This window comes from Cotesia glomerata, linkage group LG10 (assembly GCF_020080835.1).
Source record: "Cotesia glomerata isolate CgM1 linkage group LG10, MPM_Cglom_v2.3, whole genome shotgun sequence".
NCBI lineage: Eukaryota > Metazoa > Arthropoda > Insecta > Hymenoptera > Braconidae > Cotesia > Cotesia glomerata.
In genome coordinates this window covers 2000446-2027368 of record NC_058167.1, presented here as the reverse complement: position 1 = coordinate 2027368, position 26923 = coordinate 2000446, and the positions used below count along the sequence as shown (strand labels likewise).

At 35.6% G+C, this 26923-nt stretch overlaps 1 protein-coding gene and 1 long non-coding RNA gene across 11 annotated transcripts in view; one reads left to right on the top strand and one right to left on the bottom strand.

Moving 5' to 3' along the window:
- LOC123273081 (phosphatidylinositol 4-phosphate 5-kinase type-1 alpha) overlaps positions 1-26923 on the bottom strand; it is a 242380-nt gene that overhangs the window by 84676 nt on the left and 130781 nt on the right. The gene's annotated exons all lie outside the window — the stretch shown is intronic.
- On the top strand, positions 13643-26691 carry LOC123273086. Its single transcript, XR_006511248.1, has 4 exons — positions 13643-13786; positions 20991-21343; positions 25331-25622; positions 25856-26691. It is a non-coding gene; the product is annotated as an uncharacterized LOC123273086 (long non-coding RNA).

Sequence of the window (26923 nt, the reverse complement as noted above, 5' to 3'; positions counted from 1 at the left end):
ATTTTTAGGTCAGGTCTAATGTTATGTAAATGGATATACCCAGGCTTAGCTATTATATGTGCCTCTATACAAATATCCAGTCTTACATCAAGATTCCTTTTGTATACTTTTATTTGCAAATTACAATCAAGAGTGTTTAACAAATATGTGATACTAAGTGGACTATCCAGATTGGATTTTTATTTCAAGACTAATGTTCTATATCTGAATAAATTACTCTGGCGCGCTGACTGTCAATCGCTTTGAGAAATTTTTCTTCAGTTTCTGAAAAATAAGTCAATGACAAAAATTGATTAAAAACTATTTCTTGCTTAGACTTTTTTTTTAAGAAACAAAAAACGATTTCAATAAACATTTGATAATTTACATTTAGATACTGTAGTATATAGCGATGAAATTAAGTTAGCCGACATCTAAAATTTTTATATTTTTAACTTCCCGCTAAGAAAATCGAAGTTTTTCAAAAATCGGGAAGTTATTGTTTTCACCCCATTTTGCAAAAATCGAGTTTTCATCAGATCTCGACATTTGAAGGTCACAGGAACCTTCTCCCCGCGAGGTTGTCACGGTGTCTGTATGTATGTATGTATGTATGTGTGTGTGTGTGTGTGTGTGTGTGTGTGTGTGTGTGTGTGTGTGTGTGTGTGTGTGTGTGTGTGTGTGTATGTGTGTGTATATATACTTGTGTGTAGCCAGCATACACATTATACTGCGTGATAATTTATAGTCTAGTCAACCAGTACCTTTTTTGTCAACTTTTTTCTGCAGTCTTCGAAAATTATAATTGAGGTGTCATTCGATTCGAAATGGGATCTTAATGATTTTTGAAAAAAAATGAAGTTCCGCTTGCAAAAATTGCAAAGGTTATTAAGAATTAACTGAAAAAAGGGGGTTTAGTTTTTCACAAATATCTTGAAAACTAATAAAGATTTAAAAAATTTTTTAAAAATTCAAAAAGAGGAGGAAATTTCCTAGAAAAAAGTCTGGACTCCCGGAACTGTAGGACCAATATTAACCCTTCGTTGGTCGCGCTTTTTTTAGTTTCTCGCTGGCACTATAGCGAGTCTCTATAGGTTGAGTAGTTGTTCGGCGGCGATTCGCTCATAACGCGACCAACGAAGGGTTAATAATTTTCCCAGAGGGATGAAAATACGGCCGAAAATGGGTACTCTGGCTTGCGTAAGCCATGCCTACTTTGAACACTTGATTAATAAAAAGTATTTTAACTTATTAAATATAAAATTTAAGAAATGAAAAAAATCAGGGGCTTACTGGATAGATAAATGAACAATAATCCGCCTGAAAAAATTTCTATCACAATTTTTCAATTAGTTATGCAATTGTTAATTAATAATTTTTTTTTCTGCTTGAACATGTACATTGCAAGTGTGATAATTGTTAAACTATAACTATTCGAGATTTTTTTCTTCTCTTGGAGCAATTCTTGGAAGGCTTCAGAATAGATCCCCGTTCGAAAAATTAAAAAATTTTCATTTTTTAATTTTTTATTAATAATTTTCGTTGTTGCAAAATTAAAAACTTAAATTATTCATCAAAAAAATTAGTTTTTTCAAAAAATTATTAATGATCCGTTTTTATGTTGTCAAAAGCTGCACGGAAATAACTTTTTTAAATTTTTACCTTTTATTGTTTAAAAAATTGCTATAAACAAATGCGTTGTTCATAAGATGATTGAAAATTTTTTTATGAAATTTCAATCTCTGATACAAATAATGAGTTTTAAAAGAAAAATTGTTCCTTAAACAATTTTTTGGAGTTTATTGGAGTTCACACATAATTTTTTTATTTATATCTATCGATACTAATTTACGATTTAAAAATATTAACAAGTTAATAGAGTTAGCTATTTTGACGAATTAATTGCATAATTAATGAAAATAAATTTATCATGTATGCTTCGAGTAATATAATAGTTAATTCCATTTCCCATCATTTACTAATCTATATACTTGATATAATCGTTCGTAAGGAGTAAACTCCAGTCGTGCGTCGGAGCTGACACACACGATTTTTTTTTCTATACCAATTCATATATGGCAATAGCAAACAAATATTCTTGTAGAAAATTGAACTTTCTACAAAAACTTTCTCTCAACTTTTTTCGATAAATTTACTTGCTCAAAAGTTATTTAAGCTCAAAGTTAAACTAAAAATAATTTCTTCGTTTTTTTTTTATTTTGACGAAAAATCGTTAATAGGGGAACCTGGGGCATGACGGCCCCCCTCAAAAATTAGGTAAAATTTTTTTTTTTCAATTTCCCTCCAGTTATGACCTCTTTAATGTTTTTATAATATTTCTCACTCGAGAAAAAAATTGTAACGAAAAATAATTTTTGTTTTTTTCAAATTATGATAAATTTGTGGTAAAATGAATTAAAAGAAATTTAATTGAACTAAAAAATTTAACAAAAAATTGAATCATACAGAGGAGAGAGGTACACGACGGTTTCGGGCATAACGGCCCCTCTCATAAATTAGGTAAAAATTTTTTTTTTATTTTCCGTCAAGTTATGGCCTCTATGATGTTTTTATAATATTTCGGGCCAAAATCTGATAAGTGGGGCATAATGAACCGCTCGAGAAAAAAATATCAAATTCAAAGAATTCATTATTTTAGGCTTTTTCAGGTCAATGAATGAGAATGAATTTAATTAAACTGAAAAATTGAATGAAAAGTTGAATTATATAGCTTATGAAAAATTGAAAACACAGTTTTTTAAAATTAAAACAGTAATAATTATATTATGAATTATTGATCACGGTATTATCTGCACCAGACAGAAACCTAATCTCAAAGTTTAATTTGAATTCCTCTAAGGATGTCTTACTCTACGCAATTCATATTTCTAATTTTGACTTGATAAAAATATAAAAAAAAAGTCTGGTTCAAGATATTACGTATTTAAAAAGCTCAATATGAAAACTCAACTTGTGATTTCAACCAATGTAAACTAATGTTACCAATTCATTGCTAAATAACATCTCTGTATTTTTTCTCGAATGTAGGTTTGAAACCTCTGAGTGCAATAAAAGAAATTGATTATATTTTTAATTATTATCTATTTAAAACTAATTAATAGCAACAATAAAATTTATAATAATTTTTTAAGACGTTAACAAAAATTACACTCTGAATAAACCATGAAATATAAATGTTTGATGATTAGAAAATCATATCGAGATACTTTAATGAATATACGATTATTCGCAATGATCACAAACATATTCGTCAGAATAATCTTCGCCGATTCCTGCGCAAGAATCATAAGACCATTTATTACAATTTTTACATTGAATTCATGACTCTGAGGACTCTAAGGAAAGTCCATTGCAATACAGACGATGGCAACCATCATTTTTATATTTAAAATGTTTTTTTTTTTTTTTTTTTTTTTTTTTTATTATTTAATTGAGGTCTTTTTTTTTGCTTCATGTTAATTTTTTTTTCTGAGTTCTTGGCGATACTCAAATCTCGTAAGAATCGTGATTTTCCCTCGACGACGTTTTCTGGAAGGAGAGTCTCTAGATTTTGATGGTAATAGCTTTAATAAAAAAAAATTTTTTTTTATATGATTTTTTGGGGAGGGGGCCGTCGTGCCCCAGAAAAAAAAAATTTTTTTTTCGATTTTTTGCGAAATTTCGACTGATTCGTTCAAAGCAGATGGCAAATAAATGAATTTGATGGTTAAAAGCCACAAAAAGGAAAAATCGGCTTAAGGGGGTCATCGTGCCTCAGGCTCCCCTATTTATGTAAAAATTAATTGTTTATTGCAAGAACTATCTCATTTTAACTGTATTATATGTAAAATTAATGTTAAATATTCCAATAACCAGAAAATTTGATTTACAATCTGAGTTAATCTTAAAACTTTGCAATTTATTTAAAAAAAATGTGACAGGATTTATAAATTTTTACTGATAATTTAGATTGATTGTGCATTAAAAATATTGGTGATTTTATAACGAAGATGTCTATGACTTTTTTCGAACAATTTGAGTTTTTGTGATTTCCTTAATTTACCTCATTCACAGTGGCCGATATTAGATCAAGGTCAATACGTCATTTGCCAGTTTGACTTTCCTTCGTTTTTTTTAAATTACTCCGATATTCCTAGTTCAATCAATTGAAACTTAAAGATTATTAATGAGGCTGAAAAAACTGCGTCGAATGCCGCAAATTACATGGAAATCAGTTCATAAATTCAAAAGTCATTGCGGTTTGAAAATTCAAAAAATAGTGTTTTATCAAACATCTATTAGACTTTTAAGTTCAAGGAGCTCAAATGAATAGAAAGGCAATCTCTTTGAGCTTGGAGAGCTCAAAATAACACATAAATCGTATTTTTGAACTCGAAGAGCTCAAAAACATCATAAGTGCAATTTTAAGCGCCCAGGTGTGGAATTAGCTGGAAGTTGCAGGGATGGCCATCAGGTCAACTGTTTTCCTAATTTTTTTTTTATTAAAAAAAATATAACAAAAAAATTAACAGAAATTAGTATGATAGTAAAGTAAAAGACCCAGTGATTGATACTGTTCTAGTTGTTTGACACTTGCAATTTCAATTCCATTGAAAAAATAAAAAGTTTTGAAAAAAACAAATAATCTGAAAATTTATAATTCACAAATTATATTTATCAATTTATAGGAATCGACTTTTGTTTTTTAATTAAAATAAAATTGAAAGTGTCAATAACTGGGTCTTTTACCTTATATAAATTATTGTTTTAAAATGTATATAGTGGTCGACAATAAAAAATGTATATGGGTCATTTCATGCCAAATCACCTAATTTTAAAAATCATATTTTTTGATCCGGTTGAATTTTTTTATATGAGTCATTCCATGTCAAATCGACCAATAGTTGGAATCAACCTCTATTGATTTGGATGAATTTTGGTTAGAAGTTATTTTTTATCATATAACGAAGTTCTGCTAAAGGAAAAAAAATAAAAAAATTTTTTCAAAAGATATGCAAATTCAAAATTTCGCGATTTTTCCAGTTTTTCAACTCTGTTATTGTAATATCTCGAACACTATTGTAGATAAAAGATTGGCCTCTCGTTGGTTTGAAGGGGGACACTTGGGCCTATTGAAAAGAAATAATTTGAAGAAAAATTATGAAAAATGCCAAGCTTATCAAATTTTGAATTATTGAAAATCGTCAAAAAAGACGAGCACCATTAAAGTTTTGGCTCAATTTTTAACTTCTCGCTAAGAAAATTGAAAATTTTCAAAAATCAGGAAGTTATTGGTTTTACCCCGTTTTTCGAAAATCGAGTTCTCAACAGATCTTGACGTTTTGAGGTCCTAGAAAGCTTCCCTGAATGTTTTCGCGATGACGTCAGTATATCTGTATGTATGTATGTGTGTGTGTGTGTATGTGTGTATTTTTTTTTTTTTTTTTTTTTTTAGAGGGGGGAATCCTTTTTGCGGATTCTAGGCATAGCTGTTTCGCCTGGATATGTGTAGACTTGACGCAGCGTCATACTAAAACTCGACGCTAACGCCCCTACTCACTAAACCCTAAACCCCTTTTCTTATTTCCTCTAATCCCTCATGGGAACCGCCGTCAGGCATTACTTCGTCAGGGGAGGAACTAGCTACTTCTCTTCCTTCTGGTGACTAAGGTGATAACTACCTTTCTTCTATCTTCTGATATTTGCTCTTCTTCTTTCGGTGGAACGCAAGTCTTTGAGGACTTCTGTTGCAAACGTGTTGGTAGCGTTCCAGGCAGCTTCTGATGACAACATTGCTTCCACTAGTGAATCTGGTTGCATTCTCTGGTTCAGGATCCTCTCCAACTCTTCACGCTGTGGATCGAAACGAGGACATACAAAGAAGACGTGCTCCGCATCTTCAGCAACTCCTGGGCAGGACGGGCACTTCGAAGAGTCATCGTGCTTAAAGCGGTGTAGATACTCTCGAAAACACCTGTGTCCCGACAACATCTGCGTAAGATAGTAATTAACCTCGCCGTGATTCCGGTTAAGCCAAATGTCGATCCGAGGTATGAGGCGGTGCGTCCACCTACCCTTCTCTGCAGCATCCCATTGTAGTTGCCATCGGCCTATGCTCTTCTGCCGTTCTTCAATTCTAAGTACTTCAGGGCTCAGTGCAGTTGATATTTTTCGTTGGTAAAGGGCTCGTCTTTCCTCTGCTAGAACTCTAAGAGGTAGGGTTCCGGCAATGACGCACACTGCTGCTTCTGATATAGTGCGGAAGGCACTAGCTACTCGTAGGGCACTCAGTCGATTTACTGGTCCAGCTTTTCTCCATGATTCTTGGGTTTCCAGTGCATCAGCCCAAATGGATATTCCGTAAGTGAGCACTGATGTGACTACTGATGACAATAGTAGCCTCCTGCTCTGCATTGGGCCTCCGATGTTAGGCATCAGCCGTGCGAGACTAGCTCTCACTACTGACGCTTTGGCTCTGACGTGTTCCACCTGCTGCTTGAAGTTAAGTCGGGCATCCAGCATCACTCCCAGATAACGGATAAATGGTTGTGATGTGATTTCTTGTTCTCCGACTCTCAACTTGATAGTTTTTCTACTGGTGATGAGCACTGCCTCGGTTTTATGCTTGGCTAGTTGCAAGTTCACCATGTCCATCCGAAAATTGACTCATCTGAATGTAATATCAAATGCCATTTCTATCTCTTCGATGTGCTTTGCGATGATCACGACAGCTACGTCATCCGCATATGCTACAAGTTTGACTTCCGTAGGCAATGCTATTCTCAGGAGACCATCATACATGATATTCCATAGCAGAGGACCTAAGACTGATCCCTGTGGCACTCCTCCGGTGATTTCGTACTCTTCCGTACCGTTCTTCGTGTCATATTTCAGAACCCTATTCGTGAAGTAGCTCGGTACCATTCAGCGAAGGTATCCTAGTACGTTTTTTTCTTTTAGAGCCCGCATAACGCAGTCCCAGTTAGCGGAGTTGAAGGCATTCTTGATGTCCAAAGCAGCCACCAAGCAGTATTTTTTCTTTCCACCCTCCCATCTCGTTCCGGTGATTGCATCCTTGGCTGTATCAACAACCAATTTGATCGCATCCAGAGTTGAGCGTCCTTTTCAGAAACCAAACTGGTTCTCTGCCAGGAGTGAATCGACTACAGTCTCTATTCTCTGATAAATTATGCGCTTGAATATATTGCCGGCCGTGTCTAACATGCAGAGTGGTCGGTAGGATGACGGTTCTTCCGGCGGATTTTTCTCCTTCGGAAGTAGCACTAGCCGTTGCTGTTTCCACTTCTGGGGAAAATTCCCTTCCTTCAGGCATGTATCGTAAACGTCCAGGAATAATGTCGGTGCTGCCCTAAGGATTGATTTCAGGGCAATATAAGGGATTACGTCCAATCCCAGCGCCTTATTATTCCCTACTCGATTGTCTGCCTCTTGTGTGGGTGTGTGTGTGTGTGTGTGTGTGTGTGTGTGTGTGTGTGTGTTTTTTTTTTTTTTTTTTTTTGTAGGGGGGGGAATCCTTTTTACGGATTCTAGGCATAGCTGTTTGGCCTGGATATGTGGCGACTCGACGCAGCGTCATACTAACTCGACACTAACGCCCCTACCCACTAAACCCTAAACCCCTTTTCCTTCTTTCCTCTAATCCCTCATGAAAACCGCCGTCAGGCATTACTTCGTGAAGGGAGGATCTAGCTACTGCTCTTCCTTCTGGTGGCTAAAGTGTTAACTATCTTCCTTCTATCTTCTGCTATTTGCTCTTTTTCTTTCGGTGGAACGCAAGTCTTCAAGGACTTCTGTTGCAAACGTGTTGGTAGCGTTCCAGGCAGCTTCTGATGACAACATTGCTTCCACTAGTGAATCTGGTTGCATTCTCTGGTTCAGGATCCTCTCCAACTCTTCACGCTGTGGATCGAAACGAGGACATACAAAGAAGACGTGCTCCGCATCTTCAGCAACTCCTGGGCAGGACGGGCACTTCGAAGAGTCATCGTGCTTAAAGCGGTGTAGATACTCTCGAAAACACCTGTGTCCCGACAACATCTGCGTAAGATAGTAATTAACCTCGCCGTGATTCCGGTTAAGCCAAATGTCGATCCGAGGTATGAGGCGGTGCGTCCACCTACCCTTCTCTGCAGCATCCCATTGTAGTTGCCATCGGCCTATGCTCTTCTGCCGTTCTTCAATTCTAAGTTCTTCCGGGCTCAGTGCAGTTGACCTTTTTCGTTGGTAAAGGGCCCGTCTTTCCTCTGCTAGAACTCTAAGAGGTAGGGTTCTAGCAATGACGCACACTGCTTCTTCTGATATAGTGCGGAAGGCACTAGCTACTCGTAGGGCACTCAGTCGGTATATTGGTCCAGCTTTTTTCCATGATTCTTGGGTTTCCAGTGCATCAGCCCAAATGGATATTCCGTAAGTGAGCACTGATGTGACTACTGATGACAATAGTAGCCTCCTGCTCTGCATTGGGCCTCCGATGTTAGGCATCAGCCGTGCGAGACTAGCCCTCACTACTGACGCTTTGGCACTGACATGTTCCACCTGCTGTTTGAAGTTGAGTCGTGCATCCAGCATCACTCCCAGATAACGGATAAATGGTTGTGATGTGATTTCTCGGTCACCGACATTAATCTTAATTCTTCAACTTCTTTTCGGCTGGTAATAAGCACTGCTTCGGTCTTCTGCTTGGCCAGTTGTAGGTTCACTGTATCCATCCACTGGTTGATCTTCTCAAAAGTGATGTCAAACAGATGTTGAATCTCGTCGAGGTGTTTGGCGACGATCACTGCGGCAACATCATCCGCATACGCTACCAGTTTGACACATCTTGGAAGCTTCAGTCTCAGGAGCCCGTCATACATGATATTCCACAGAAGTGGACCAAGAACAGAGCCCTGTGGCACACCACCGGTTATATCATACTCTTTTGGACCATTCTTTGTATCGTATTTCAGCACTCTATCTGTAAAATAGCTAATCACTAGTCTGCGAAGATATGTTGGCACGTTCTTCTCGTCGAGAGCTTGCATGATGCAGTCCCAATTAGCGGAATTGAAAGCATTTTTGATGTCCAAGGCAGCCACCAGGCAGTACTTCTTCGTTCCACCCTTCCATCTAGTTCCTGCGATTGCCTCTTTGGCCGTATTAACAACCAGGTTGATCGCGTCCAGGGTTGATCGTCCTTTCCGGAATCCATACTGGTTGTCTGCCAAGAGTGGGTCGACTACTGCATCTATTCGCTGATGGATGATACGCTCAAATATCTTACCCGCCGTATCTAGCATGCAGAGTGGTCGGTAAGATGACGGTTCTTCTGGCGGTTTCTTTCCTTTAGGTAAAAGTACTAACCGTTGCTGTTTCCACTTACGAGGAAAAGTTCCCTCCTTGAGGCATGCGTTGTAAGCGTCTAGAAATAATGTTGGTGCTGCCTTTATGATGGTTTTCAAGGCTATATTAGGGATTCCGTCCAATCCCGGCGCTTTATTATTTCCTACCCGATTACAGGCCTCCAACAATTCTTCTTCAGTGACAGGTGGAATGTCGTCCAGTTCATCTTGCGTTGACTGATAATTGAGACTGTGTTGCTGTGGAAACAGCGCAGTGACGATTTTCTGAAGGAGTTGGGGACACGTAGGTGACGGCATTTGTTGTTTCTTCAGGTGCGTCATGACCACCTTATACGGCCGACCCCACACGTCTTTGTCGACCTCGTATATGAGCTCTTTCCAGCATCTTCTTTTGCTCTCTTTTATGGCCTTATTAAGTTCACGACGAGCTTTTTTGTATTCTGCGATCAGCACTGCAGAGTAAGGTCGTTGATAGCCACGCTGTGATATTCTTCTCTTTCGATGACACTCTTTACGGAGGTTGCTGATATGATCATTCCACCAGTGTACCGCAGGTCTTGAATTTATAACACGTTTGCGAGGCATACTGGCATCACAAGCTTGTGTTACTCGCATCATCAGAGCCTTAGTATGTTCTTCTGCACATCCAGTCTCTATCGGATCACTATCGAGGGCTGTTAGCAATACTTCTGGGTCAAGAGATTTCACCTTCCAACCGACGGTGTTAAATTGCTTGATAGGCCCCCGGAGGTTCTGGTCGTTTGACGTTTCCCAGAGTATCGCATGATGGTCACTGGCAGTGTAGATGTCCAGTACCTTCCAGTTAGTGTTACCTTTAGCAAGGCTGGTACTGACAAAAGTGACGTCTACAATCGAGCTTGCGTCACCTTTGGTGTAGGTCGGCGTGTCACCACTGTTGAGCAAGACTACGTCTAGTGTAGAAAGAGCTTCTAGCAGCTCTCTTCCTCGTGCATTAGTCTGCTTACTGCCCCAGTCCACTGCCCAGGCGTTAAAGTCCCCGGCTATCGCCACTGGATGATGTTGCTTCGCGTCCTCGGTCAGTCGATCCAAGAAGTCAGTAAACTCAGCAATTGAGAGGCTAGGTGGTGCGTAGCAGCTGTATAAACGGATGCCATCTACTGATGCTGCTACAAAGCCAGCGCTGCCATTGGTAGCTACACTCTGGAAAGGGAGCTTACCACAAGCCCAGATCACAGCTTTCGTGGTGATATCCGTCTCCCAAGGTTGTCCAGCTAAATGTTTATATGGCTCCGATAAAAGCACAACGTCGAGCTTTAATTCCCGTACTGTCTGCATAAGCAGGTCATGCGCAGCTTCGCAGTGATTGATGTTAAGCTGCAGTATCCTCATGTTCGTTTATTTGTCAGCTTCTGGAGTGCTTCTTGAAGACTGGACATCGGCCAGAACCAGACCGGTGAGCAGTGTCCTGAGAGCCAGGTTTTTCCGCACATAACGCACATTTCACTTTATTTTGGCATTGAGCAGCTTGATGACCTGTTTGCCCACATTTGATGCAAAGCCCAGATCGGTCGACTTCGCTTTTACATTGGGCAGTAGTGTGCCCAAAGTGCCAGCACTTATAGCATCGTAATGGTGTCTTAATTGCTCTGACACGGCAATTTACCCAGCCAATCCTTATTTTGCCTGTCTTTCCAAGTATCTTCTGCACTATTGCTGCTGGCAATCGTACCGAAGCAGTTTGAGTACCTCTGTAGGCCGGACGAATTTTAATGACATCTTCAGGTATTTCATAGTCATTTCCAGCTGCCTCTTGTAAGGCCTTCCGGACATCGTCTTTAGTTGTTTCGTCGTCAATGTCCCGGATTTCAAGCTGTTCCTCTGGGCCTTTACAGATGACTTGCGCTTCTTCTTTAAGGATGCTCTTGATGGTCTTCAGCAAAGCTTGTCCTTTGTCTGCGGTCTTTCTAGAAAGCGTAATGAGCATATTCCCATCATTCGTCTTTTGAACCTTGTCAACGACGTCACGGGTCTGATCTGGTGGGACATCTTTTTAAATCCGACGCAGTATCTCGGCATATTTTGCCTTCTCAACGGGTCGAATAATTAAGGCATCTGGTTTGGTGAATTTTCGCGGTTTTTCCCGCTTAGGCTCCGGCCGAGATTTGTTCACCGGTTGTTTTGGTAACCGCTCTCTCGCTTGCTCCTTCTTCTCCTTCTTGGATTGGACCTTCTGCCATTCAGTCACCTCTTTTTTTCCGGCGTTCTGCACTGCCGTGTTTTTCGGAGGGCTTGGTTTCAGGTCCTTTTTCTACACAACTTGGCAGATCGTTGGGTCGGGAAAAGATCGATCTTTTCTCTTAGTTGACTTGCTGCTAGTTCTGATTCTGTCTTCCGCGACTGATTCACCGTCACCTTCGGCTCCAGTGTCCATTGCTTCTTCATTCACGATAGTTGCTTGAATGCTTCTCTCCGGTGTAGTGCGAGAAGTGCGTCGTACTGTTAAACACCATTCTTCATCAAGTTTCTTGAATCTCTGGAGGGCATTGGCTACGCTGGTCGTCTTGGTCTTAATCTCCTTGTGGATATTGACCTTAGATTGGATGAAGTCATTTAGCTCACTGGTCAGCTTTTCAAGGCGTTCAAACGCTTGCGACCGCTTCATTTCAGCGCTTGCTTCAATCGCTGCTTGTTGGGCATGAGGCCCGTTTTCACTATTGTTGTTTTCCTGAATTTTACTCATACTTTTAAATTCACCAGCGCATCGTACGGAGTGGAGCGGGTTGTCATAACTAGGAACGGGTGTACCCTCGGAGATAGTACTCCTACCCCAGTTCCCTGAGGCCTAGCCGACACTTAGCCAGTCCCGGAATACACGGACGGACTAGACTCGCTCGGAGCGGTGAAGATTCCGATCTCTAACACTCACTGCGTACTTCCTGATCAAGGCCCGAAGTGGCTGGCTCCTGATCCACTGCTGCAACTTACACCTCGGCAGAGCAAGCTCACATCAGCCGTGGCCTGCATCGTCGGAAACTACGACACGAGGTTCCGGTCACTCCCAGTGGGTCACAGCAGGGAACGATCGTCTTGTTAGGTCAGTTAGTGCGACCAACCCATTAAAGGGGAGTTTTGTCCACGGGAGCGTATTTTGTTTGGTTATTTTGCTTGGCTCCTACCCGCTGTACCTCATCAACTAAGAGATTAAGTGTCATCCAAGGACAGCGAGCGTTCTCCAATCCGCTCGGGGAGACGCGCCCGGTAGCAGTATCTCTTCTGCCCCGAGTGTGTGTGTGTGTGTGTGTGTGTGTGTGTGTGTGTGTGTGTGTGTGTGTGTGTGTGTGTGTGTGTGTGAATCTCTCATAACTTTTGAATGACTTGACCGATTTGATCGCAGTTGGCGCCATTCGAAAGAGCTTGAACAAACTTAGATTTTTGAAATACTTTGGACCGATTTGAACTGGTAGATTTTGAGAAATTTAAAAAATAATTACAAAAAAAAATTTTTTGAAATGCGGTTTTTTTTTAATAACTTTTAAACGGTTCTACCGATCAATTCCAAAATCGAATCAGCTCTTAAGATAGAAAAAAAACCACGTCGATCACTGCAAGCATGGTCAAAATTGGTTGATTTGTTCGTGAGTTATCGTTGTCGAAAGAAAACCGAAAAAAGTGTTTTTTCGGAATTACTTCGAAATTCCTGACTCGATCAATTTAAACTTAAAGATTCTTCATGAGGCTTCAAAAAGTGCGTCGAATGCCGTCAACCGCGTAAAAATCGGTTTATTCGTTCAAAATTTATTACAGTTTGAAAATCCAAAAAATGCTGTTTTATTAAACTTCTATCAGACTTTTGAGCTCGGAGAGTTTAAAATGACACGAAAATTATATTTTGAGCATGTATGGAATTAGCGGGAAGTTGCAGGGATGGCCTTTAGGGTCGACCGTTTTCCTAATTTTTTTTTTATTGAAAAAATTATTACAAAAAAATAAGAAAAAAAAATTTCATTTGTAAAAAACTTGAATAACTTTAAGTGCAATTTTTAAAAAATATTTTTCGGTTCCAAATATATTTATAAATATATTTAATAAGTGAAAAAAAAAAAAATTAAAAACGTTGGCTAACTTTAGTATTGTTATCTAGTGAGTAAATTGCAAGTAAACGCTCGAGAAGAAAAGAGAAAAAGTCGTATGTGTAAAAAATATATTTACTCGCCAAAACGAAGGCACTGCAGCCACGTGGTAGTGGGGAAGGGGGTTACTCTATTCACGATCTAGCTTAGCCTGGAGTCCAGAGTCCAGGCCTTGGACTATTAGTCAGTTGTTCGCTAAGAGTTGTGCGTATAAGAGCTTTTGTAAGAAGTCAGTGATTGTGTGTCAAATTTTGTTTCAAAAAATAAATTCCGTGGTAACAGCAGAAGGAGACGTAAAAAAATTTTATTTGTCAGAACGATGTAAAGAAAACTGTAAGTACATTTATAATTATAATATAAAATCCCACTTTCTTTGTTAACAAGATCAAAATTAATTTCATAAATCCATTGTGTTTGCGTAAATGTCCTTGTAAAAGAAAATTACTAATTTCTTTTATTGAAAAACTGAAATCTACTTTTATCTTGGTGTTTTTTAAATCAAAATTTCTTAATTTTTTAGCAAAATATTTCCAACAATCGATATTAAAACCTTAGTAGATTATGGGATTCTAAAGTATTTTGCATGGAGTGCCAATTACAACATTAGAATCCGATAGGTTACAATAAAAACTTTCATTGTGTTACTGCACTGAAAAAAAAAAATTCTTGACTGGAGAGTAAATTTTCTTGGCTCAAGAAAATATTGAGGAAAGTTGAAAATTTCTTGAATGAAGTCAAAGTTTCTTTGGTCAAAAAAATTTTTTCTTGCTCCAAAATAATTTTCGTTTTCATTAAAATTTTCTTGGCGCAAGAAATTCGTTTTTTGTGTGTGGGGTGTGGATATTAATTAATTGTTAACAAAGCATAAATAATATTATTTTACTGGGGCTGGCTGTAAAAAGTTGATAGAATTTTTTTTTATATATTGTCTTATATTGAAAAATTCATTTATTCAACTTTAATTAATTTTTATAAAATTGGTTTTTATTTTCGTTTGTGTCTTTAATAATTAAAAAACAAATGTTTTTTTCTCCTCAAGAATTGAAAAATTCCTATTTTTTACACTTTTAAATTCTACACTATTTTTTTGTTAGAATATGTCTGATTATTGATATAAAAACCCTTTGTAGTTCATGAACGCGATTGAACGATATTCTGTATGGAGCGCCACTCACAACATTAGAATCTATTAGCTTCCAATAAAAAATTATATTGTGTTACCAGCGTCTGAATATTAACAAAGCTTAAATAATATTATTGTACTGAGGCTGGCTGTAAAAAGTTGATAGAATTTTTTTTGATATATTGTCTTATATTGAAAAATTCATTTATTCAACTTTAATTAATTTTTATGAAATTGGTTTTTATTATCGTTTGTGTCTTTAATAACTAAAAAATAAATGTTTTTTTCTCCCCAAGAATCGAAAAATTCCTATTTTTTACACTCTTAAATTCTACACTATTTTTTTTTAAGAATATGTCTGATTATTAATATAAAAACCCTTTGTAGTTCATGAACGTGATTGAACGATATTCTGTATGGAGCGCCAATTACAACATTAGAATCCATTAGGTTCCAATAAAAAATTTTTCTTTTTTTACTGACTCATGATAATTAATAATTAAAATTTCCTAAATTAAATTTTACTCAGACTGTCTATAATTAATAGATCAAAATTTTTCGAAACACCAATTATCTATTTATGAAATTTATGGAAAATTCTTTATTTAAGTTTATCGTTCAAAATTTTTTATCTTTTTTGTTAGAAATAAACATCCATGAGATTTGTAAAGAGCTTAAATTTGAAGTCAAACAACTTATCAACTGGTATTAGTTTAATTTTTTTCTGTACTTTTTTTTAGGATCACAATTAATATTTCTTTATGTATACCGAAATTGTTTTATCTTGAAACATTTTAGTTTGTTGCTCCTTAAAACTTGTATTATCGCAAAAGTACATTTTTTTTCTCTGCGATAACGTTAGTATCTAGCTTCAATAATTGTGTATTTAGGTGAAAGTAAATTAACTTGTCACCAAAATATTTAACCCTTTGCTCTACAATGCTTTTTTTGGCGGAAGCATAGATGTAAAATACAATGAGAGTTGCGATTTTTTATTAATTATAACTGAACAAGACTATGTAAAATAGTTAGATGTTGATGAAGTAATAACGTTTTAATCAACAATTGTTTCAAAATTAGACGTAGTTTATACAGTAGAATTAAATTCGTAAATTTGTTATGGAATTCTAAGATCTTTTGTACGGAATGCCACTTATAACATTAGAATCCATTAGGTTTCAATAAAAAATGTTTGTTTTGTTACTGGCGAATGATAATTAACAAAATTTAAAAAATATAATTAAATTTAGACTTCCTAAAACCTGTAGATATAAATTTTTTATAGCAAGAATATCTATTTATTAGTTCGTTATTAACAATAATTAACTTTAATTATTTATTTTATTTGCGTTAGTGTCCCAATAAATTTGAATTCGTAAATTTTATTTTGAGAAAATAAGAACAGCTTAATTTTTGGCGCTGCTAATTTTATTGTTTTTTTTTTGCATAAAATATTTTCAATAATTGTTTGTATGGAACCTTAACAGATTATGGAATCGTAAGATATTCTGTATGGAGTACCAACTACTATATTATAATCTATAAGCTTTTATTAAAAAATTTACACTTTGTTTTTGGTGTATGATAATTAACAAAGTTTTAAAAATATTACTATATTGAGAGGCTTTCCTATAAAAAATTCAAAGATACTTCCTAGAAGAATTATTACACGTTTATGATTTATGATTAATCAATAATAATCTATTATCAACATCACGTTTTATTTTCGTAAATGACCTAGTAGTTTTAAATCCGTTACTCTACCATTCAAACATATCCTGGCTGCATTTTTGCGCTAAAGAATGTGATCCTAATTTTCTATAGTATTTTTTCAATAAACTGCTATTAGAAAACTGAAGTAGTTCTGGGATTGGAAAGTATTTTATTTGATGTATCGATTATAATATCAGAGTCCATTAGGTTTCATTATAAAATTATTATTCCGTAGCTAGCGTAATTAATAATGCTTTAATAAAATTATAATATTTAAAAAATTAACATGTATGCATGATTTAATGTAGGCAAAAACAATCAATTTTTATAGTCCGGTTCTATTTACGTATATGTCTAAAATAATAATAATTTGTAATTTTTTACTATGAAAATGAAAAATTTTGACTTTTTTGCGTGATTAAAATTCATACTTTCTTTCTGCTAAAATGTTCCTAACAATTTAAGTGAAAACCCTTACTGATTACAGGATTAAAATTATTCTATTCTTTTGAAAATTCTGTAAATGAATATTGATATAGCACGACTCACAATGCGTAACATCAGAGATTGTGCTCTACGTTTCAAAATTTTTTTGCCTTTGTCTCACAACTATTTTAATAATTATACTTTCGGGATTTTTCCAAATTAAAATATTTAAAACATTTTATAAATAATTTAATGGAGATTACTTCTGTCACCTCAAAATCTTTAAAGTTAAAATAATTAAAAACATAATCAAACAACTATTTATGAGAATTTTCTTTTTATGTTTTCCTATGCTTGTTTTTTACAAAGATATTAGCATTATGAGTCGTGCATTTTTGGATTTATCAAACTTTTCGTATAAATTCTTTCTCAATTGACATAAATTAGATTAATTTTTATATGTATGTATGTATGTATGTATATTTATTGTTTTTAAGATAATAACAATGTATCTCATTTACAATTTATGATTTGGGAGGCACAGTTACATATTTATTTATTTGTACCAATTTATTCATTTTTGGGAAGAATTTAATGTGACAGGGAAAAGAGCTGTATGTGGGGGAGGGAGGGAGGGTTAGAAGCAGGTATTGGATCTTCTGGTAGAAACTGCAGCGATGAATCGAGCCAGGTTTTCCATTTCTTTTTTGGAGTAGATATTCAGAGTGTGCAGCGTACGTGTGTTTATTGGATAGGTTACGACGATATTGTGAAGGTATTTGTTTCTCAGATCATCAAGGGCAGGACAGTATGCCAATATATGTTCAAATGTTTCAACACTGGAGTTACATATTTTGCAGGATTCCCTGGGGTATAAGCGGAGATGATGTTCAAGACACATGATCCGGCAATTATATTTATTTGCGAGTCGCAGTTGGGCAACCATACGAGCCAGGTAGATTGGACAACGGATCTTCAGGTACATGGGCGTGTCGGATTGTCTAGTCCATACTAGTTGAGATTGCAAGGATGTCGAACGTAGGTAGCAATCGTAGTCTTGGCGTTTTGCTTTTTCCACAGCAGCATTTTGAAAGTCAGCAAGATATTTTTCCCAAAACTTGGGGTCGAGGTTGGCGAACATGTTCAGCATATTAGTTTCCTTGATGATTTTGTTGAACTTTTCGGCCCAGTTGTATTTGGTCTTAAGATTTGGGTTATTCGCTAGCTTAATGAGATTGAACAGACAGATTTTTGGCCATCGATCATCCTCCATCTTGAGGATGCGTATTATCTACTTCCATGTTAGTACGAGGAGAGTTGCTGAGAGGTTGATGATTCCAGTTTCCAGCCTGATCATGTATCCTGGTGTATTTGGTGCTAACAGTAGAATTCTTTTGAAAAAGTCTGTTTGTGCTTTGTCAATTATCTCCAGATGGTCTAAGCCCCAAGTTTCCGCTCCATATAAAATTGTTGGAGGTACCAAGCTATTAAACAAATGGGTTTTGGCGTTCCAGGAGTCGGCTCTGGCCTTGGTTAGTATAGAGCATGCCGTACCGGATGCTGTTTTCGCTTTACATAGCGCCGTTTGTGCAGCTAGATTGCCCTTGGTTGCACTGTCCATGTTAATACCCAGGTAATTATAGTTAGTTGTTGTCTTGATTGGGTTACCTTTGTAGAAGAAGGCATTCTTCGTGTAACCATAATTTGGGTTTTCCCAGTGTGGACAGTAAGTCTATTTTCGTCAAAGTATTTTTCTAAGGCTAGGAGGATCTTTTTAGTCTCTTGGATGGTTGTGGCAAAAATTACAGCATCGTCTGCGAAAAGACGGGCGTGAAGAGTGTTGGCTCCTAGACTAAGTCCTCTGAATCCCTTCGATTGGAGGAATTCTAGTAAGTCTGCGATGTACAAAATTAACAGCGTGGGACTTAGTTTGTCCCCGTGTAATACTCCCTCGGTGACATCAAACTTCTTGGAGAGACTTCCGTCTACTCTTAGTTGTATTTTAGCCTCATCATAGATTGCTTTAATTGTCCGGATTGTTTTGCCACTGACTCCAAGTTTAAAAAGTTTGTTCCAGAGTAGAATATGTGGTACTGAGTCAAAAGCTCTCCTGAAGTCTATGAAAATGCAATAAACGGCATTACCCTCGAGTCTGATTTTGGATTGGAGTGCTGTTGTGATGGTAAAGATCTGGTCAAGGCAGCTGCAGCCAGATCTGAATCCAGCTTGTTCTTCTGGGACAATTTTTGTGTCCTCCATCCAGTGATTTATTCTTCTTTGAATTATGCTGGTTAAAATTTTTAGCAAGTTGTTCAGCAGCGCAATCCCTCTGTAGTTTGATGGGTCTTCTTTAGGGCCTTTTTTATGTATTAAAGTCAGGTGAGCTGTTCGCCAAGATTGAGGTATTTCTTCGGAGTGCCAAATTTTGTTGAGGAGTGATTTAAGATAGACTAGCCAGCCTGGACGGAGGTGTTGAATGTGTTCATTGAGGACTGAATCGGGACCAGAAGATTTATTTTTCTTGCTCTTGCGGATTTCATATTTGATCTCTCGGTAAGAGAAGTCCATGTCCAGGTAATGATGTGGTTCGTCATTGAACTCGGAAGTGATGGAATTTCTTGGAGGGTAGATTTTCGAATAGAAGTTTTCCCAGGTGGTCAGTGAGATTGTGCTTGGGGTAGGGGTAGTTTTCCTCAGGGCTTTGACCAGTTGCCAGAATTGACTGGGGTTAGAAGTACGAGCTAAGGTGTTCCTTATGTTGCGATGATATTCTTGTATTTTCAATTATTTTGCCTTAGTCAGACTCTTTTTGGTATTCAGCAGTAAAGTCAAGTTATTGGAGGTGAATCCAGATTGTCTGCAGATTTTTTGCTGCTTGATTAACCTTGCTCTCAGCATTTTGAGTTCTTAGTCTTCCCAAGGCTTCTTGGTTGCTCTAGTTCCAGTTCTGGTTTTGACATGGGTTGAGAGCCCAGTTGAGTCGGCTGCTTTATATATCGCGGTGAGTAGATTGGATGCGAGGTGTTCTACATCAGAGTCTTCGAATGATGTGTGTAGACGACGGGAGTGATAGAGATTGTCTGTGAAGTTATAGGCCAGTTCAGGTTTCCAAATTAGCTTATATGTTGACTGATTTCTGGTGGATCTGGGATGGAAGTGGGTGATATTCGTGGTAGTTTTTAATCTTATCGGAAAGTGATCGGAGCCATGCGAGTCGTCACCTACTTGGAGAGTGGTAATCATTTGTGAGCCTTTGTGGTTAGTCCAGACCAGGTCTATTACACTAGCTCCTTGGGGTCCGTAGAATATCATTTTACCTTCATCATCTTTTTGCATCCTACCATTCAGTAGGAAGAGTCCGTTGCTTGACATATAGTTCAGGAGTGCAAGTCCATGAGTGGAGGTGACTTTATCTTGTGAGCATCTCTTGGGCAGCAGGTTCGACCCTATCAATGCTTCGGCTGGGAGATCACCATCATACTCACCCAATCTCGCATTGAAGTCGCCTCCTAGGATGATTGGCGTGTTCGCATAGAGGTTTTCACACTTGTCAAAGGTTAGTTGGAGATCATCTAGTATATCATGTAGGTCTTGATTAGGCTTGAGGTAGATAAGACCTATTACGTAGCTTTGTGAAAGAAGTTTAGTTCTGATGAATATCCAGTTTGTGTTTACATCAATGATATCAGTCTCTAACTCTTTTTTCACCAGGGCAAGTAGACCCCCACTAGCTCTACCTTTGTTAAAGTGTTTAGTGGCGTTTGACCAGATGGGCTTGAAGTCGATGGACCAGGCTAGTTGGACGAGTGGGGATTAATTTTTATATTATAGTTTTTATTGAACATTCGGTTTAGCCCAAATAGTAATCAAATTTTTTCAATGTAATTCTCATTGCTGGTTAAGTTATCTTTTTGAAAATTTTCTATAGATGAGAAAAAAAATAACTATAATGATTGAATACTTTCACAAAATATTAAGGAATAATTTCAGAAATCTTTTATTTTTATCGTTTAAAAATTTTTATTCCTTGCCAGAGATAAACTTGCACGAACTTTTAAAAGAAAAATCAGTTGTTGTATGTTTAATTTTTCTCTAAATTTTTTTTTGGGATTGCAATAACATTTTTTTTCTTCTATCGATTTTTGAGCGGAGAAAATTTATCTTCTGCCAAAATGTAAATTATCAGATATCGATTGGTTATTTTTTGTTTTTTTAAAGAAAACTCTAAAAAAGAAATAGTTTTTAATCAGTTTTTGTCCCTGTCTTGTTTTTCAGAAACTGAAGAAAAACTTCAACAGACTATAGATAGTCAGCGTACCAAATTTCCTCCAGTTTCGAAACTAGTTTCTGGCACTGAAGAAAGTGATGTGGATATGATCAAAAATAACCGTGAAAAAAAAAACGGAAAGTGGCGATAATTCTATCCAATCTGTCCTTCAAGAGAAATTAGCCTTAAAAGAAAAAGAATTTATCCATTTCTTATATAGCTCTGAAGTCCTTTCAATAGTTATTTGCAGATAAAAATATATAGAATTATCTGTATTACTGTATGGAATGTTCTTGTAGAGGCCCACAGCTACACCTGGATGTATCCAAATATGCAACATTAAACCTGGAATAAAAATTTGGTATGGATAGTCTATTTGATCTCATATAGCTTTAAGGAAATTCTAATTATTATTTACAAATAAAAATACATTAAAATACTCTTATTTTTATATCGGATATTCCTATACAGGTCTATAGCTACATCTGAGTATATCCAGATACATAACATTGGACTTGAAATAAAAGTCCAATCTGAATAATCCATTTGATACCATTTAGTTATAAGACATTCTTAATTGTATTTTACAAATGAAAATACATAAAAGTGATTGTAATATAATACTGATTTTTCATATAGAGGTCCAAAACTACACCTAGGTATAATTTCTTATGTAGCTCTGATGTCCTTTTGATAGTTATTTGCAGATAAAAAAAATAGAATTATCTATATTACTGTATGGAATATTCCTGTAAAAGCCTACAGCTACACTTGGGTATATCCAAATATATAACATTAAACCTGGAATAAAAATTTAGTATGAATAGTCCATTCGATCTCATAAAGCTTTAAGGTACTTCTAATTGTTATTTACAGATAAAAATACTTTAAAATATTCTTATTTTTGAATCGGATATTCCTATAAAGGCCTACAGATACATCCAAATATATCCAGACACATAACATTGGACATGAAATAAAAGTCCAATCTGAATAATCCATTTGATATCACATAGTTATAAGACAGTCTTAATTGTATTTTACAGATGAAAAGACATAAAAGTGATTGTAATATAATACTGGTTTTTCATATAGAGGCCCTCAACGTCATCTAGGTATATCCAGTCGTATAACGATTGACTTGGCATAAAAATCCACTCGGGATAGTCCGATTGATATAAGTAGACGTAAGATACTCTTAAAGTTAATTTACCGATAAAAACATATTAAACTAAAGTTATCATAAAACTGGACACCACCAGAAAACACTTTTTATCATTACGCTATGTTATTGGATTTTCTAATAGAACCCACTTGCTCTAGTATATCTTGGTAAATCCAGATAGAATATTTTCTAGGCATACAAATTCCATTAAAATCCAGATAGAAATTCTTGAGACATATAAATTCCATTCAACTTTCCGTTTTTTTCCTTTGAAAATTTGTAAAGATATGTATATGGATTTGCAGCGACAAAAGCACATTAGACCCCAATAAAGTTATTTTTTATTAGAATCTATGGGATTATTTCAACAGGGATAATAACCCAAAAACGAAAACAATTGTTTCAAATAAAATCTATGTGATAAATGACAAATTTTTGTTTTGTAATTTTTAACTTCCCGCTAAGAAAATTGAAAATTTTCTGAAATCGGGAAGTTATTGGTTTTACCCCGTTTTGAGAAAATCGAGTTTTCATCAGATCTCGACGTTTTAAGGTCACAGGAAGTTTCCTTGACTATTTCTGCGATGGTGTCCGTGCGTCTGTATGTATGGATGTGTTCGTGTGCGTGTGTGTGTGTGTGTGTGTGTGTGTGTGTGTATGTGTGTGTGTGTGTGTGTGCGTGTGTGTGTGTGTGTGTGTGTGTGTGTGTGTATGTGTGTGTGTGTGTGTGTGTGTGTGTTAACCTCTTATAACTTTTGAACAACTCGGCCGATTGGGTGGAAATAGGTGGCGATCCAAAGAGTATCATTGCCATTAAATTTCTTCAAAATTTGAATCGATTCGGTTCACTAGATTTTTTGAAATCTCCAAAATAAAATTTTCGAAAAATCGTTTTTTTGGAATAACTTCTAAACAGCTTCACCGATCAATTCCAAAAACTTATCAGTTCTTGAGTTTTAAAAGCCACGTCGATTGCCACAAGTCCCGTCAAAATCGGTTGATTCGTGTAAAAGTTATCGAAAACGAAAAATTTCGAAAAAAGTGCTTTTTTCACATAACTTCGACATTTCTTTTTGGATCGTTCTTAATGAAATAAAATAAATATTAGAGCCCAAAAAATCATGTCGATCACTACCAAGAACATGGAAATCGGTTGATTAGTTCGTGAGTTATCGTTGTCGAAAAAATTCGGAAAAAGTGCATTTTTCAAATTTCTCGAAGATTTTTGGTTCAATCAGTTTGTGTTTAAAAGTATATCATAGATTCTGTGAAACTGCGTGGAATACTGCCAACCGCGTGAAAATCGATTTATTCATTCAGAAATTATTGCAGTTTAAAAATTCAAACAATATTGTTTTATTTAACTGCTATCAGACTTTTGAGCTCGAAGAGCTCAAAAGTTTAGATCAGCTAACTCTATGAGTTCGGAAAGCTCGAAATAACATATAAATTATGTTTTTGAGCTCGAAGAGCTCAAAAACGTCATCAATGCAATTGTAAGAGCTTATTTATGGAATTAGCGGGAAGTTGCAGGGATGGCCTTTAGGGTCGAACATTTTCAAGATTTTTTACTTCCCGCTAAGAAAATCGAAGATTTTCAAAAATTGGGAAGTTATTGTTTTTACTCCGTTTTTCGAAAATCGAGTTTTCATCAGATCTCGACGTTTTGAGGTCCTAAGAAGCTTTCCTAACTACTCCCGCGAGGTTGTCACTAAGTCTGTATGTATGTATGTATGTATGTATGTATGTGTGTGTGTGTGTGTGTGTGTGTGTATGTGTGTGAGTGTGTGTGTGTGTATGCGAGTGTGTGTGTATGTGTGTGTGTGACAGTATGTGAACCGGTTATAACTTTTGAACGGCTGATTCGATTTTATCGCGGCTGGTTCCATTTGAAAGGGCTTAGCCAAACTTAGATTTTGAGTATGATTTGGACCGATTCAGATCAGTAGATGTTGAGAAATCTTAAAAAAACTAAGAAAAAAATTTTTTTCAAATGTGGTTTTTTTCGGATAACTTTTAAACGGCTCCACCGATCGATTCCAAAAACTAATCAGCTCTAGGCAATAAAAAACCACGTCGATCGCCACAAAGCTGGTCGAAATCGGTTGTTTCGTTCGAGAGATATCGTGAACGAAAGAAAACCGAAAAGTTTTTCTTCGGGATTACTCCGAAATTTTCAGTTCGATCAATTAAAACCTGAAAATAACTTATGAGGATGATAAAACTACGTCGAATGCCGCCAATTAACCGCGTGAAAATCGGTTAATCCATTCAAAAGTTATTGCGGTTTGAAAATTCCAAAAATAGTGTTCTATGAAACTTCTATCAGACTTTTGAGCTGGGAGAGCTCAAATGCATAGAAATATTATCTCTTTGAACTCAGCGAGCTCAAAATATCACATGAATTATATTTTGAGCTCAAAAATCTCAAAAATGTCATAAGTACAATTTTAAGCGCCCAAGTATGGAATTAGCGGGAAGTTGCAGGGATGGCCTTTAGGGTGAACCGTCTTTCTAATTTTTTTTATTCGCATTCTGAGTCCAAATCAATATTATCCTATAACAATTGAGATATAACTTAATTAATTTTCAAATTTGAATTCGAATCTTTTCCAGAATTTAGATCCCACCAGAGACTAAACCAAAGCCCAGTTTTGAGAATCACAATAACTTCGCCGTGGCGCTAGTAGCAAATTCTGAAAAAGATTCGAATTCAAATTTAAAAATTAATTAAGTTATATCTCAATTAATATAGGATAATATTGATTTGGACTTAGAATGCGAATAAAAAAAATTACAAAATAAAAATTTGTCATTTATCACATAGATTTTATTTGAAAAAATTGTTTTCGTTTTTGGGTAACCATCTTATTACAGAAATTTTAGATAAAGACATTTTTTTTCTTTCTATTAACTGTTGTAATTCGTAAAATTCTTAAAAAATTCAAAAATTGTGTGTAAATTATATGTTACAGCCAAAAACTGTTATATTAAATGAAAAAAAAATAATAAAATTGAAAGAATTGAAGCGTAAATATAGCGTTTTGATGTATGTTGTGATATTTGGTTGATAGATTTTAAAATTTTTTATAAAATTTATTATTATAGCGAATAATCATTAAAATAGAAAAAATCTTAGTCACAAGATGATAAATTTAATAAATGTTTTTGTTTTTACTCTAGATATTATTCAGGAGAAAAAACCGCTCCAGTGTTGACAATATTCATCGGAGGCAATCATGAGGCTTCTAATTATCTCTAAGAAATTCCTTATGGAGGATGGGTAGCTCCCAATATTTATTACATGGGATACGCAGGGGTGCTAAATGTCGGCGGAATTAGAATTGCTGGCATTTCTGGAATTTTTAAGGCTTAGAATTTGTTCGCTGGACATTTCGAGCAGCCGCCTTATAATAGTTCAACTATTAGGAGTGTATATCATATTAGAAATCTAGAAGTCTTTAGGTTGAAACAGGTACGTTTTTATTATTTAAAAATTATACTTAAATTAGAAGACACTTTATGATTTTTCTAACAAATAAATTATGACAAAACATTTATAAAAAAAATGTAAATGCAATTTTTTGAAAATGAATTTTAATGTTTTGATAACATCAAAACATTTCAACATTTAAATGGTATAGAAATGACATAGCAAACCTCACAATTTTGGAGGCAAAAGTAATACAAAAAATTTTCTTGGCACAGATTTGTGGAACATTGGACGATCTACTAAAATTTTTTCAAATTTTATGGTCTGAGATCAAAATTTTACACATTAAATGGAAATTTTAATGAAATTTCGAAAAATCTATATTTTTTAACGCAAATGAAAACGAGAGGGTTAACGTTAGAGACTGGACTTTAAGAGCTTTTCTTACAGAATTTAATACTGAAGAAGGATCAGTGATGGTTTTTCCGAAAAATAATGTTCTACATAGTTTGCAGGAGAAATGAAGGTTAAAAAATCATTTTTCCATGTTAAATCAATGATAAATCTTCAAATTCGTTGATGGAGTTCTTCAAGTTAATATTAAGGGCTCAAATTTTTACAGAATTTTTTTTATAGCATATATAACAAGAATTTCACATGCAATCAAAAAAAAAAATTATCGACTTTTTTTGGAACACCCTAGTGTGTACGTACGTTTACAATAAGGTTTTTTCAATGCAATTATTTATTTATAATTTTAAAATTGTATTCTGGATGTATTGTTTTGCCAGTTGGGGTATTTTAAGATTTGAATTGATGAAAATTGTCGACTAATTTTAAATTTTGGTTAGTATTTAAAAAATGTTTGTTAAAATTAATAATTTTAAAGGTTAGATTTCATTGGGGTTCTTATTGTTTATGTATTGACTGAGATATAAGAATTGTATTTATTATTTGACGTTTTATATATTGTTAATTTAATTTTATGTATTCCTCATTGTAGAGCCCTAAAGAAGTCAGGAATTACTGACGAAACGTTGGCGATGAAATAAAAAATAGTCCACAAGAAATTGAGTCCTTATTTCCCACTAAGAATTAAAGTATTCCAAGTCAAATTGGACATTTTTAATAAATTTCATTTCTGTTAACGGCATTCAACGCCGTTTTTTGAGCCTCATGAAGAATTGTTAAGTTTAAATTGATCAAAATAGAAATTTCGGAGTAATTTCGAAAAAACTCTTTTTTCGGTTTTCTTTCCTTCACGATATCTCTCGAACGAATCAACCAATTTCGACCGGATTAGCGGCGATCGACGTGGTTTTTCAAGGTTAAGAGCTGATAAG